Source organism: Spermophilus citellus, assembly GCF_964194105.1.
Source record: "Spermophilus citellus genome assembly, chromosome: 10".
NCBI classification, from domain to species: Eukaryota; Metazoa; Chordata; class Mammalia; order Rodentia; family Sciuridae; genus Spermophilus; species Spermophilus citellus.
The window spans coordinates 128882974-128897166 of NC_138197.1; the positions used below are offsets into that span (position 1 = coordinate 128882974).

Here is a 14193-nt window from a genome sequence, read left to right on the forward strand (position 1 = left end):
TCTTGAAAACTGTTGTTTTATGTATTTTGTCCAGATTTTTAGTTGTTTCTGGTGCAAGAATAGATAAGTCTAGTCCCTGTTACTCCATCTTTTCTGGAAACAGGAGTCAAGTCTTTTTCTTAAAGCATTTGAGGAATTCCTTAGGAATTGCTTCCAGAGAATGAGATATTCTTTGGAATTTCCGTAGGGGGAAATCATTGTTTCAGTGGATTTGATTTTGGGAAGCAACTAAGAGTCGCTTTGCAGGTCTGATGAAATGATTTGTCATCTGAGTAATACTGTTTGGGGTCCAAATGAGTTCAGACTAATGAGACAGATTTTCTTGATAATTTATAGACTAGTTTGGAAACAGAATAAGTGTCATGAAATTTTTTTTCAGTGGTGTCAATCTGGTTAATATAAGGATAAAACTTCTTAGGGGTGTGCATCTTGGAAAAACCTTTCATTTGACTGTTTCTGTATATTTACTGGTATATATTTGTGTTGTTCATTTATATTTACAGGTTGTACTTAACTGCTTCTTTTTTTTTAACTGCTTCTTAATAAGCATTCTTAAATTGTTCTCATGTGATATTCTCTCTTCAGCTTGACTAAAACTCACTGATGTTTGAATATGTTTGTATTTCCTCTTAGTACAGTGCAATCTTAACTGTGGAAGCTTCTTAAATCATGATAATCAACTAATTTCTTGTAAGGAAACTAAGATAATAATGCAAATGTACATTATGTGATATATAAATGCATAAAAGTGTTTTGGATACCTGTGCATTATTAATTCCTTCATAAATTTAATTAAAAGCTATTCATCTAAGATGTGAAATTCTGGTAGCTTGAGCAGATACCTACATTTGTCTTATGTGAATGATCTAATTCAGAGAGATGCCTTATATCCGAATATGTTTATGTCATTAACCACGGAATACCCTTAGAAACCAGTAAGTTGGTATATATATTCTATCATATGCTACCTTAATCACTGAGTAAAACTTTTCTGAGGGGGAAGGGGTTAAAATTCTCTTTTCACAGTCCTATTTAATGCCTGTTAACTTCACTGACTCCATTTAGAATCATAAGAACTTTTAAAAAATATTATGGTTCACTTCTCAACACCAAAAGAAAAAAAAAATGTGTGTGTGTTTATGTGTTTAATTCTTAGCTTTTTAGACTTTTTTTTTTGTGTGTGTGTGTGTGTGTGTGCGCGCGTGTCAGGGATTGAACCCAGGGGCAGTTAACCACTGAGCCACATCCCTAGCCCTTTTTTATATTTTACGTAGAAACTGAGTTGCTGAGGCTGGCTTTGAATTTTTTTGTTGTTGTTGTTTAAAGATAGAGTGAGAGGGGAGAGAGAGAGAGAGAGAGAGAGAGAGAGAGAGAGAGAATTTTTAATATTTATTTTTTAGTTCTCGGCGGACACAACATCTTTGTTGGTATGTGGTGCTGAGGATCGAACCCGGGCCGCACGCATGCCAGGCGAGCGCGCTACCGCTTGAGCCACATCCCCAGCCCTGGCTTTGAATTTTTGATCCCTTGCCTCAGCCTCCCCAGCTGCTGGGATTACAGGTGTCTGCCACTGCACCCAGCTAGATTTTTAGCTTTTTTAAAAAATATATATATATTCTTATTTGTAGAGGGGCACAATACCTTTATTTTATTTATTTTTATTTTTTATTTGGTGCTGAGGATTGAACCCAGTGCCTTACATGTGCCAGGCAAGCGCTGTACCACTGAGCTACAGCCCCAGACCTAGATTTTTTTTTTTTTAAAGAGAGAGTGAGAGAGGAGAGAGAGAGAGAGAGAGAGAGAGAATTTTCAATATTTATTATTTTTTTTAAAGAGAGAGTAAGAGAGGGGAGAGAGAGAGAGAGAGAGAGAGAGAGAGAGAGAGAGAATTTTTTTTTTAATATTTATTTTTTAGTTCTCGTTGGACACAACATCTTTGTTGGTATGTGGTGCTGAGGATCGAACCCAGGCCGCACGCATGCCAGGTGAGCGTGCTACCGTTTGAGCCACATCCCCAGCCCCAGACCTAGATTTTTAACTTTTAACTTTGAGTTTCTTTTCTTTCTTCAGCAGCACTGGGGATCAAACTCAGGACCTCATGCATGCTAGACTCTATCACTGAGCTAAACCTTAGCCACCTTGGTTTTATATTTATTTGTTTATTTAGATCGTCCTGAGTGTTTTTAATCCAGGAGCGCTCTACCACTGAGCTACTTCCCCAGCCTTTTTTATTTTTTATTCTGAGACAGGGTCTTGCTAAATTGCCTAACCTGGCCCTGAATTTGGGATCCTCTTGCCTCAGCCTCCAAGTACCTGGGATTATAGGAGCCCCACTGTGCTTGGCTTTGATTTTCTTCAATTTTATATCTTTAGTTAACTGAATTTAGCTTCACAGTTATTTTTTAAAAAATTTTAAATCATAGATGAATACAATACCTTTATTTATTTTTATGCAGTGCTGAGGATCAAACCCAGTGCTTCACAGATGATAGGCAAGTGCTCTACCACTGCGCCACACCCCAGCCCTCACAGTTCCTTTTTAATGTAATACTGGGAATTGAACCTAGGTTCTCTCACATACTGAGCAAGCACTCTACCAGAGCTATATCCCCAGCCCTTTTTATTTTAATTTTGAAACAGGATCTTACAGAATGTTCAGGTCAGCTTCCCATGTATCTGGGATAATAGACATGTGCCACTGTAATGTCACAGTTGTTTAATAGTAAAACTTACAGTAGAGAGGGTGACAGCGCTTAATTATGACGTAACCTTTTTGTTTGCTCTTCATTTTGATGTTCTTGTATCTTAGTAATTTTTTTTCTTCTTGATTTTTGTGTTTCAATAAAAGGAAGGTTCCATGGGCTGGGGTTGTGGCTCAGTGGAGAGCGTTTGCCTAGCATGTGTGAAGCACTGGGTTTGATCCTCAGCAACACATAAAAAAGATAATAATAAACAAAGTTTAAAAAAAAGTAAGTTTCCAGTAGGAAAACTTTGTTTTAAATTCATATATGTGAGATAGACTTTTTACCCTAAAATTTATCCAGAAGTTGTTAATTTCATTTTTTAATTAATTTAGAATTCTATATATCAGGGATGTTTTCACGTGTGCTATATCTGATGGTTACATTTTTTTATGGATTGTAAAAACCATACATCAGAAAACAATATTTGAAAAGGTAACATTACATTTTGTTTCAGGATCTTACAACAACCAGTTTCCTGCTAATGTTTGTTTTAAGGAGGTTTTTGAATAACTTTTCAGTTTTAAGATTCTTTGAGTATAATTTCATGACAGCTTATTTTAGACAGAAGTACTTCAGGGTTCTTTTCCACCCTATACGTGTATTAAAAGAGGTTCTCACTGCTGTCATGTCTGCCCCAGCTCTGAAATGAGCTTCCTTTTGGCTGCACAGCTCCTGATGTGTTAGTGTGAAGGGAGGGGAGGAGGGGTAGATAGTTTAAAAAAAAGGAAGAAAGAAAAGAAAGAAAAAAACTGTGTTAAAATGTAGTGTCATATTTGTCTTTATTACAAAGTGTGTTCTTTTCCTATTTTTCATTTGAGATCTTCTAAATTAGCCTTTATTTTAATTAATTATAGATTTTTAGTTGTACTGTGCCTTAGTTCTTAAATCTGGCTTTGTAGTTTCTTTTCTTTTTTAATTTATTTTTTAGTTGTAGTTGGACACAATACCTTCATTTTATTTATTTATTTTTACATGGTGCTGAGGATCTAACCCCCACACGTGTGAGGCAAGCATTGTACCGCCAAGCCACAACCTCAGCCCCTGTATTTTTATTTCTATAATGGAGAGCTTTTTGAGTTTTGCATGCTTTTTTTCTCATTTTTTGTTTAATCATTAAATAATAAAGTCAGTATATAACTGGGGTAAAAGTATTTTTCTTAACCTGTAGATGTCCTATTCTTGACTTTTTTTAACCTTTATTTTATTTATTTATTTTTAGGCAGTGCTAAGGATTGAACCTGGGGTTTCGCATGTGCTAGGCAAGTGCTCTACCACTGAGCTACAATGCCAGCCCCCTATTCTTGACTTTTATTTTATGATTCAGTAACTACTTTGATTCTGTTATATATCATTTGATTTTGATTTTTTTTAATGATTTAATTTGATGTTTGTTAACTTTGGAGGGGGAGGACTAGGGATTGAACTCAGGGATACTTTACCCCTGAACTACATCCCCAGTCCTTTTTATTTTTATTTTGAGACAAGGTCTCACTAAGTAGCTAAGGAAGGGCTGGGGATATAGCTCAGTTGGTAGAGGGCCTCACATGCACAAGGCCCTGGGTTCAATACCCAGTACCACAAAAAAAAAAAAAAAAAAAAAAGTTGCTAAGGGATTCTCTCAGAGAGTGAGGCTGGCCTTGAACTTGCACCTTGAGTTTTTTTTTTTGTTTTTTTGTTTTTTTTTGAGAGAGAGAGAGAGAATTTTTTAATATTTATTTTTCAGTTTTCGGTGGACACAACATCTTTATTTTTATTTTATGTGGTGCTGAGGATTGAACCCAGCGCCCTGCGCTGCCAGGTGAGCGCGTTACCGCTTGAGCCACATCCCCAGCCCACCTTGAGATATTTTTAACTTTTAAAATCAGTGTTCTACCTTAAAACTTAAAAAAAAAAAAACCAACCTAGCCTAATGCCTGTAGGCCCAGTTATTTAGGAGGCCTAGGTAGGAAGATTGCTTGAACCCAAGAGTTCAGGACCATCCTGGACAAGAGCAAAACCCCCATCTCTTGATAATAAAACAAAAAACAAACTCATGCTCAATTTCTCTTTTTAAACATAAAAATAAAAGCCAGTATAAATGTGGAAAGAGAGAAAAAGAAAAATCAGGCACATTGATAGAGATCTGTTTTTATAATTTCATTCTGATAATACCCTTATGCCAAAAGCAGATTTCATTCAGTGTTGCCCTTAGAGGGGTTGATTTAAAATAATGTTGAAGTAGAATAAAATATTGTAACTGAATATAATTATATCTTTATCAATTTTTCAAAATGGAATTTATTTGGGGGGTATACCAGGGATTGAATTGAGGGGCACTGGACCACTGAGCCACATTCCAGCCCTATTTTGCATTTTATTTAGAGACAGGGTCTCACTGAGTTGCTTAGTGCCTCACTTTTGCTGAGGCTGGCTTTGAACTTGTGATTCTCCTGCCTCAGCCCCCAAGCCACTGGGATTACAGGCATACGTCACTGCGTCCGGCTGTAAGATAGAACTTATTTAATTGTTATTAAGTTTTAAGAAAATAATTAGTTCAGATTAATTCATAAGGGAATTTTTTTCAGAAAACATAATGCGTTTCTGTGGAGGTTGATAGGACCATCTTAATAAAAACCCACTTTACATACATAATCCATTATTGGAAACTCTAAAGTCAGACATATGTTAGAATTCAGAAATTTTTTAAAAATTCAGAAAGCCAATAAGATGCATTTACAATATATTATGTGATGCCCAGCAAGGTCAGCACTGCATAGTCAAATACATTAATGTGTTGGCAGCCTCAGTATGACTATTCTTACTACGGCGGGTGGATTGTAGTTTCACATCAGGTCAGATTTTTCTGCCAGTTAAATTCATATTGAGTTTTGCCACATAATGAGTTACAGAAAACTTTTAGTTTGGATTTTGGAAATGTGAATAAGGGACTCTATGGACTGTATTTACTTTCTTAGCTCTAAAGTTTGGTTACTTTGTCACCCTTAGAAAATGAAACCTGCTTTCCTTTTATTCTTCAACAGGATATGAGATTAAATCTGTTCTCCACAGGCCAGTTAATAGAAATTAGGCCACCTCTTCACAAAGCTTGATACCTCAGGCAGCTGTCACTGGCACGTGATGCCTCCACTAGATCCTTCCTACACTTTGCTGGCTTTATATAAGAATCTCAGAGTTCTCTGTTCTTCACTCTCTTTTCAAAGGTGCTTTGTGATAATAAGTAGTAAGGAAAAGACATTTAAAATGTGCAGGGTGTCATTGTATCAATCTCAAGTAGGAGCAGCCAGCTTTCTCTCCACTGATCTTTTCCAGGTATTTGGGATGCCAAGGTAGGAGGATTGCAAGTTTGAGGTCAGCCTGAGCAATTTAGGGAGATCCTGTCTCAAAAATAAAAAGGGCTGAGGATGTAACTCAGTGGTAGTACACTTGCCTAGCATGTGCAAGGCCCAGAGTTCCATGCCCAGCACTATTTTTTTTTAAGTATGCTTTGTAGTTAATGCAGATTCCAAATTTAATTGTATCACTTATTGTTCTTCAGGTTTTCTGTTTTGTTATATGTTTTAAGGAATTTTGCCATTTCATTAAACTTGGCTTGAAGCTGTTCATAGCATTCTTTTATTCCTTAATGTTTATAGAAAGAAAGATGTTCCTTCGCTTTTAATATTAATATTTTGCATTTATTTTATTCTTTACTCTTACTAGAGGTTTGTCAACTTGATTGATCTTTCTAAAGATTTAGCTTTAATTTTTTTGCCATGTGTGTGTTGGTGGTGGTGGTGGTACTAGGAATTGAACCCAGGTGGCATGCATATTAGGCAAGCACTCTACCACTTTAACTGCATCCCCAGCCCTTTTTTGTAATTTATGGAGAGACAGAGTCTCTGGGTTGCTGAGGCTGGTTTTGAACTCATGATCCTCCTGCCTCAGCCTCCCAAGCCACTGGATTATAGGCATGTGCCACTTGCTCCCTTTTTGCTTTTGAGAAGGGCTCTCTGAATTGCCCAAGGTGGTTTCAAATTTGTGATTCTCCTGCCTCAGTCTTCCAAGTTTATAGGCCTGTACCATCACAGCTAGTTACTGTGTCATTGTTATTGATTTCCAGTCTTTATTATTTCATATATTTACTTGAAGTTTAATTTGCTCTTCTTCTAGCTTCTTTGGTATGTTCTTTTTATTGTTATTTTTAAATTTGCCTTGTGAGTTCTTCTTTGATCCATGAGTTGTATATCTTACAGATTCCAAATATTTATGAATTTTCCAGATATCTTTTTGTTACAGATTTCTGACTAAAATTTCTGTTGTGGTGATATGAATTATGTTATTTCGGCCCTTGGAGATCTGTTGAGACTTGTGATCTTCTTTAGTGTACCTGAAAAGAATGTATTCTGCCGCCAGGCACAGTGGTGCATGCCTGTAATCCCAGCAGCTCAGGAGACTGAGACAGGAGGATCCAGAGTTCAAAGCCATAGTGAGGAACTAAGCAACTCAGTGAGACCCTGTCTCTAAATAAAATACAAACCAGGGCTGGACTTCTGGCTTAATGGTCAAGTGCCCCTGAGTTCAATCCCCAGTACCAAAAAAAAAAAAAAAAGTATTCTGCTGCCCTTTAGGTATAATGTTGTTTTTCTTTTTTTTTTTTTTAAATAGTGTGTTATTAATGTCAGTAAGATCAAGTTGTTTGATAGTGTTCTTCAACTCTTGTATATCTTTACTGATTTTCTTTCTACTTATTATGTCAGTTTCTGAGAGGAGTGCTGAAATTTCCAACTGTAATTATAGATTTTTCTGTCTCCTTCAGTTCTGTTTGTTTTGCTTCCTTTTGAACCTCTATAATTAGCTGTGTACACAGGCTGGTTATGTCTTCAATGAATGGAGCCTTTTAGAGTAACTTTAAAATCCCTCCTTTTCTCTCTGGTAATGTTCCTTGTCCTGAGGTCTCCCTGTGTGATACCAATGTGGTCACTCCTAAATAATAATGCTTGGGTGTTTTTCCATCCTTTTGATTTTAACTTACCTATGTCTTTACTTTTTTTTTTTAATGATTTTTTTTTTTCGGATAGCAGATGGTTGGATCTTTATTTTTTAAATCCAATCTTATCATCTTTGCTATTTATTTATTTATTTATTTATTTTTAATTGTAGTTGACACAGCACCTTTATTTTATTTATATGTGGTGCTGAGGATCGAACCCAGGGTCTCGCATGTGCTAGGTAAGCGCTCTCTACTGCTGAGCCACAACCCCAGCCCTCATCTTTGCTTTTTAATTAAGATGTTTATACATTGATGTCACTTTCAATATGGTTGGGTTTAAGTCTACCATATTGCTTTTTTTTTTTCTGTTTATCCCATCTGTTTTTATTCTTTCCTCTCTTCTTGGCATCTTTTTGATTAATTTTTTTTAACTATTCCATCTCCTCTGTTAGCTATAAACTTTTGTTTTACTTTTATAGAAGTTGCTCTCTAGCTTAAAAAAGTATGCAAATTTTTTAATACTTTTATTTTATTTATTTATATGCGGTGCTGAGGATGGAACCCAGGGCCTCACACGTGCTAGGCAAGCGCTCTACCACTGAGCCCCAGCCCCAGCCCTATAAGTATGCATCTTTAACTTATACAATCTACCTTAAAATAACACACCACTTTTTAGTTAAAAAAAAACTTCACAATTCACACTTTGATTTTTCTCCTTATATCTTTGGATTATTATCGTATACTTAACTTCTATATATGTTGTATTCCTCTTTATTCATTGTGACTATTTTTAGCTTTAATGACATTTAAAAATCTGAAAAAGAAGTCTTTTATTTTATAGCTCAGTGGTTCAGCATGTGCTCACTTGTGTAAGGCCCTGAGATCCATTCCTAGTGCCAAAAAACAAAACAAAAAAAACTTTCATATTAACCTACATATTTGCCATTTTTAGTGCCCTTCAGTCCTTTTCTTTAGACCTGAGTTCCCATCTGTATTATTTCCTTTAGCCTGAAAAATTTCCAGAATTCCTTATAGTGGAAATCTGGTGGCAATAAATTCTTTTAGTTTTTGTTTGTTGAATTATTTCTCTTTCATTTTGAAGTGTGTTTTTGCTGGCTATCAAATTTTAGATGGAGCAAGTGTCCATCTTCAAGCATTTAAAAGATGCCTTTCTGTTGTAATATTAAAGGTGTCTATCTTGTATTTTTTCTTATGGGAAATCAAATGTCATTCACCTGTTTATAATATGCCTTGGTCTGAACTTCTTCTATAACAAAGGCTGGACAATTTACATACCAAAAGACTATAACAAAAGACTGGAGGAGCAGGGAAGTCCAAGTTCAGGGTGCCAGAAGATTTGCCCTCCCATTATAAACAACTAGAAAATTGGACAGAATATACGAAGGAACTGTCTCAGGCATTGGACAGAACTATGATCTCTGGAAAAAGGAACCAAAGAGGTGAGTTCTTGAAGGCCCTGGCTTTCTGCTTGGAAGCATTTTCTAGACGGTGGCAACTAGAAGAGAGAGAGAACCTAAGTAGAGCTCAGTAGGCTGAATAATTTGAGGAGTTGGAGTCCAGGGTTTGGGAAAGTTGGGATACCTAAATTTGAAGGGCAGAGTACCAAAGAGGAGGGGGCTGCACTTGTGAAAAGAACTCTAGAAATCTGCATGGAGAGTCTCCCTGTGTCTTTGAATACTGGTAGGATGAAACTTTCTAAGGCTGGGCAAAGATGAGCTGTTGGAGAAGGAACAACTAGGGAAGCTTAAAACTAAACAATTTCTAGAGTTCACATCTTCCCACAAGTCGCTGGGTTTCAACAGTGGGAGTGCAGACCTCAGGCATTCAGAAGAGTCAGGCCTTGGCAAGTCTCATTTTAGTTGCATTTTCATGGCCTGAAGCAGTTGAGATGTCAGTCAGTTCCCAGCACAGGCTCCTGGTGAGGGAGAAGAGTCTAGGATTAGCACCAGTTATAGTCTACAGATGATCATGTTGCAACTCAGAAGTTAATTAAGTGGGTAGTTGAGCACTACTCAGTTAATATGTGGTAATTTCTAAACCCATTCTTTCTCTACCAAATGTTTCTCCTTTCAGTCTGCTTAGTAGTTATGCAAACATTTTAATGAACACAAACATCTTTTAAAAAATATTATTTTTAGTTATAGATGGACATACACCTTTATTTTATTGTTAATTTTTTTGTAGTGCTGAGGATTCAACCCAGTGCCTCACACATGCCAGGCAAGTGCTGTACCACTGAGCTACAACCCCAGCCTGAACATAAATGTTTTTGAGAACTAAGGGAGGTACAAAATGGTTTTCAATTCCTGGCCTTACTGAACCGTCGAGAGGTTAGACCAAGGAAATAATTCCAACAGGAATATAGGCCACTCCGTTAAATGTTTTATTTCTAATCTGTTAAAAAAGTAACATGAACTTGGGGTGTAGCTCAGTGGCAAGTGCTTGCCTAACAAACAAGGACCTGGGTTCAATTCCTAGCATTAAAAATAAAAAGAAAGGAAGAAACAAAATAATGTTCTGCTGACCTTGATTCTAAATGTGATACTCCCATTAGAAAGCCACTTACTAAAACAGTATGGCCCATACTGAGGACAGGAGCAAGAAGTTACAGTGTGTTGCTGTGCAATAGGGTGACTGTAGGTAATAATGATGTACTATATGCTTGAAAAAGCTCGAAAGAAGGACTTTGAAAAATTTTTCCGTAAAGAAATGATAACTGTTGGGGAAGGAATGATAGGTTTGCTTGATTTAAACATTATACCATATATCAGGGTCCTGGATCTGGGTCTTATTCCCAGTACAGCAAAAATAAATAAAGAAATAGATCAATAAATAAAAATTGCACAATGCCTTTGTATGTGGAAATGTCACATGGTACCCCACTGATTATGTGTGATTTTTATGTTTTTGTTTGTTTCTTTGTTTTTTGTAGTGCTGGGGGTTAAACTTGGGGCCTTATACATGCTAGGCAAGTGTTTTACCTCAGCCTCCTGAGGAGCTGGAATTATAGGCATGTGCCACTGTGCCTGGTAGTAGACTTCATTTTTAATGAGTACTATATTTTCATCATATGAGCATATAATAATTGGGAATTTTTATTGTTATCAATACCTCTGTAATTTATCTTTGCACCCAACTATAATTGTTTTACTAGCTAAATTTCTGTAAGAAAATTTGCTGGGTTACAGGGTGTGTGTGTGTGTGTGTGTGTGTGTGTGTGTGTGTTGGTATTTTTTTTTTTCAGTTGTAGATGGATACAATACCTTTTATCTTACTTATTTATATGTGGTGCTGAGGAGTGAACTCAGTGCCTCACACATGCTAGGCTCTACCACAGAGCTACAATCCTAGCCCGGATGTATGTGTTTTTAAAGGCTTTAAAGATATCTATTGTGGGACTAAAGTTTAGATACAGTAAGGAAATTTCTTTCATGAAGTATCCACACTTCTTTACTACCTGGAGACTTTTCATTGAGGTACTTTTTCAGTGTCTTAATAAAAATTATTTGTAATTAATCACTGATTACTGTTAAAAGTGTCTGGTCTTTGTATTTTTCGTTGGTGCCTTGTAGTTGTATATAATGGTGGGAATTATTGTTACATATTCATACATGCATACAACAGACAATATGATGTCTATTTTTTATGAAAACTTATTAAAGGAAGTTCTCTCAACCTAGAAGTCCTGGTATGCTTCTCAGGGTGTGGGCAGTTCTGGGGCACTGCAAGGTGTGGGAACACTGCTTCAGCCAGTCTCCAGCCTTTTCCGGAAGAGGGAACTTGATGACCTGCATGTTGAGAAGCAAGCCCACATTAGTCTTCCACCAGAACAATATTACTTTGAAGTCTCTTGTTTAGCTGATAAATTCCTGTAGCATCTGTGTTCTACTCTGAAAATATTATTTTGTTTTTAAAAGAATTATTATGTTGTTATTTATATTTAATCCCAAATATAAATGGATTTAATTTCCTTGTATGATATAGAGGAGAGGGTCTAAAATGTTTTTGTTTTTCACGTGGTTAATCTGTTGTCCTTATGGCATTTATTGAATGATTTTTTTCTACTTACTTGAGATGTCACCTTTATTATACATCAAATTCCATCAATAGTACACATAGATGTATTTCTTAGTTCTGCTTTATTATATATTCCTGAGTGAGGGCCATACTGTTAGTAACTGGTTCTAAAGCACTTTTGGTAAATAGTTACTTAATCCTATTAGGCCACTGTCCTATTTAAACTCTCAACATTAAATCCAAATTTCTTACATTAACATTCAGTGACATTGAAGATCACATCTTTACCCAGCTGCCGGTCTCATCTCTTGCCACTGCCTGTAATCCAGTCCCCCAAACCTGGACAAATCCAACTCCAGACTCTTATAGTCCCCAGGTCCTTGCTTTATTAAATGGCCATTCCTTTGTGCAAGTCGTTCATTCCCTTGCATGCCCTCTTCTCCTAATATGGTTATCTGTCCTTCAGATCCAGGGTAGGATCATATCTTCTCTTAAGCCTTCCCAGGTTCCCCAGGGCCAGGCTGCAAAGAATCTTGGCACAATGATATTCATTGCTCTCAGTTTTAAAAAAAATAAAACTGGAATTCTTTGAAGTATCCTGAGTAGATGATGCTCCTTTAAATGTCTGCATGGTTTTTTTTTTTGTTTTTTCTCACATGCTGTTTCCTCAGGCTGCACTGCCTGGCAGTTTCCTGCTTAAACTTTCAGGCTCAGCTCAGGTGTCACCTCTGGAGGAGCCTCCCTGCCCTGGCTCCTCACCAAAGTTCCCAGCTGACTTCCTCGCACCTCTTGTGGGCCCTTGTTCCAGCAGTCCTCACAGTGCTCCACAGCAGAGTACACACCTGGGATTACAAGTATTTCATGGCTTGGCTGTGGAATTAAATAACCTATGAACTCATCCTGGCTGTATTATTTTTCACCTTTGTGACTTGCAGCCAATTATTTAACGTTTCAAAGCTTCAATTTTCTTAGTGCAAAATGGGGATGATAATTTCTTCCATGTGGGGTTACTGTGAGGCCTAAATGAGGCGGTATCTCTGAAATGTATGGCTCTGTATCCAGCTTATAGGTGGCCCTCAGAGGCACTACCTGTGATTATATCTGTCTCCACTAGATTTTGCCTAAGACTTTCTTTTATTTATCTCTGAAACCCAATCCTTCTCCCAGAGCCTGGCAGGGAATAGACTGATGAATAAATTACCAGCTGTCCTCAGGGTTCTCCCTTCCTGTTTTGCTTCTCACAGAGGTGCCATCTTTCTCTTCTGTCATCCTTAACTTTCCTTCTCATTCAGAGCAAAAGCAAAAACAATTACTGAGTGTTTATCATGGCAGATAATGTGCAAGGCCATAGGTGGGTAAAGAGAAATGGTATAGTCTCTGTCCCTTGCAGCTTACAGTGTGACTGGGAAGTAGTTAAAGCAAAAATAAAAATAAAAATCTTCTGGCTCATTCTCTTTGCTCTACTTTTGTGTATGTTTGTAAATTTTCAAAAATAAACAAGATGTTATGTAAAGAAAGTGGACAAAGCCAGTGTTAGGAAGCTATCAGGGAAGACAATTAGAGATAAAGTCAGGGAAGACCCGAGAGTTTACATTTAAGCTGAGACTGGAAATTGAGAAGGAGCCAGCCAGCACAGAGGGTGTTTCTGACAGGGAGTAGAGTGTTCCAAGCCACAGGAGAGGCTTAGTTAGGCAAGAAACTGCAAGGTCAGTGTGGCTACATGGAGTGAGGAAGCGTGGCACAGGTAAGCAGAGTCCATGTCACTCAAGAGCTGGAGTGAGAAAGGGGCTCCTAGGGGAGTATACAGTGCAGTGCTGCTGAAGACTTTTTTTTTTTTTTTTTTTTTGTGCTGAGGATTGAACTCGGGGGGCCTAAGCAATGCTCAGCTGTTGAACTACATCCCAGTTTGTTGAAGACTTTTAAGCTGAGTGTAATTCTGACTTAATTTATGTTTTTAAAATGTATGTATCTAAAAGATTGGAAGAATTCAGAAGTAAGAACAGAGAGGCCAGTTGGGAAGCTATTGGGGTAATTTAAGGGAGAGATGATAATAACAAGAGAGAGGGAGAAAAATAAATACTTTCAAGATATAATTTGGGGATAGACTCAGTGGGACTTGCTGATGGATTAGAAGTGGGAGAGGACAAAGGGATAGGAATCAAGATTTCTGACTTGAAAGCTGTATATTATTATTTACTGAGATTTACTTAAATGGAATTTTTTTGAGGAAAGTCAAGAATTAAAATTTGGTTATATTAAATATAGATGCTTTGAGGCATCCAAGTGAAAATGTAGGAAAACTGGAATTCCAAGGAAATTTCCCAGGTACAGATGCAAATATGCAAGTTTTCACTGTATATAAGGACAGTAATTAAAAGCATGGGAGTGGATGATAACACTTTAGGAGAGGGTAATGAAAAGGGGGCTTGGCACTAAGTTCTG

At 37.1% G+C, this 14193-nt stretch overlaps 1 protein-coding gene across 5 annotated transcripts in view; it reads left to right on the plus strand.

The window, feature by feature from the left end:
- The window catches only part of TNRC6B (trinucleotide repeat containing adaptor 6B), a 246723-nt gene that overhangs the window by 15631 nt on the left and 216899 nt on the right, over positions 1-14193 (plus strand). For 2 of the 5 annotated variants that reach the window (XM_081309335.1, XM_081309338.1), the window contains exon 2: positions 12460-12605. The exons of the other annotated variants lie outside the window; for them this stretch is intronic. The gene's annotated coding sequence lies outside the window, so the exon portion shown is untranslated. The remainder of the gene's footprint in view (positions 1-12459; positions 12606-14193) is intronic. 5 annotated transcript variants of the gene reach the window in all.